At 39.8% G+C, this 1,338-nt stretch overlaps 1 long non-coding RNA gene across 1 annotated transcript; it reads right to left on the reverse strand.

Annotated features, from left to right (window-relative positions):
* Nucleotides 1-21: 21 nt before the first annotated feature.
* On the reverse strand, nucleotides 22-1,010 carry LOC111664987 (uncharacterized). Its single transcript, XR_002761470.2, has 3 exons — nucleotides 776-1,010; nucleotides 250-375; nucleotides 22-128 (listed from the first exon to the last, which is right to left on the reverse strand). It is a non-coding gene; the product is annotated as an uncharacterized LOC111664987 (long non-coding RNA).
* Between the last annotated feature and the right edge of the window lie 328 nt (nucleotides 1,011-1,338).

The following is a 1,338-nucleotide window of genomic DNA, read 5'->3' on the forward strand; positions in this document are numbered from 1 at the left end:
TTGTCTTCTGGATCTCATCCAATTTGTTCTTGGTCAGCTGTAGTTCAGTCTTAGAAACATGCAGCTCTTCCCTGTGACTTGTCACTTCCTTCTTCTGCTCCTGTGCCTCCTTATCATTGGATGTCACTCTGGAAAACAGGGCTATGAGTTCTGCTGCTTGGACTGCACAAGCATGAAAGCCAATAATTGAATAAACTGCTCTTTCAAGATTTGTTAAAATTACAGTCTGTGATTTTAGTTTTTACATACCATTAATCAGTCTCTCAGCCTCCTCCACTTTTGTCTCTTGGAGATGCAGTACAGTCTTAGTCGCTTCCAGCTCTACTGTAATTGCTGTCACCTTGTTTTCACTTACTGTCAGTCTGGAGCTTATCACTGAAACATCATAGAGGCTGAGAATGAAGTTCTTTGAAATAAAACTGTCTAAAGTAGTAATCCACGACATCTTCATAAAAATACATTTCTGACTTGTTATTATGTTATTGTTCCTGTTGATTTGACACTATATTCAACAAATAATCATTCCATGAAAATCTTTTGATAAAATTTTCCAATCTCTTTGTGGCATTGTAGGTTGGGTTTTGATTTTTCTTTTTTTCTAGGGAATTTGTAAGCGATGGGTTGTAACAGGCGTACAGCTATTGTAAAACACATAGACACTCTCTCATTTAAATAATGCCAAAAATAAAAATGGCAAAATTTACTGAAAATAAATGGCAGATGAGTTGCTCCCTAAGCATCTGTATAACCTAAGACTTGTTGATTTACTACCTACGTTCTCTTTCTCAAGACCAGCCGCTTTATCTTTCTGGGTTTGTAGTTCAGCCTTGGTATTCCTGAGTTCCACCCTCTGCTCCACCACCATGTCTCTCAAAGCTCTCAGCTCGTCCCAGAAATCACCGCAAGTCTGGCCACTCGTCTCTAAACCTTGGTCAGCGCCTCCACTCTCTGCTTGGGTCGATGCCCCAGACAGACAGAACAGCAATACCAGCAGCACAGAAACCCTGATTGTAAAACTTCACCCCTCCAGAAATTCCTTTTCGGAAATGATTTTTTTTACATGTACTCCCATTGACCACAGGTGTTGCGAGCATGATTAGCCAAAGATAACTCTTATTATTTGTCCTGTGCAGAGTTGGCAGAAGGAGGCTGTCCTTGACCATATTTAGGAAGGTAGACTGATGCAATAACCCCAGCTGTTTTCAAAATGACCATTCTCATAACATCATTGTTTATCTTGTTTATGCAGATGGTATCATGTTTACGCAGCTGGTCAGTGGCTGTACACTCAACTTTAAGATGTTCATATTATCTGCATTAAGAAAAAAGCTCGGGTTT

Source organism: Seriola lalandi, unplaced genomic scaffold (assembly GCF_002814215.2).
Source record: "Seriola lalandi dorsalis isolate HSWRI2012SDOR001 ecotype SW California unplaced genomic scaffold, Sedor1 jcf7180001959984, whole genome shotgun sequence".
Lineage (NCBI taxonomy): Eukaryota > Metazoa > Chordata > Actinopteri > Carangiformes > Carangidae > Seriola > Seriola lalandi.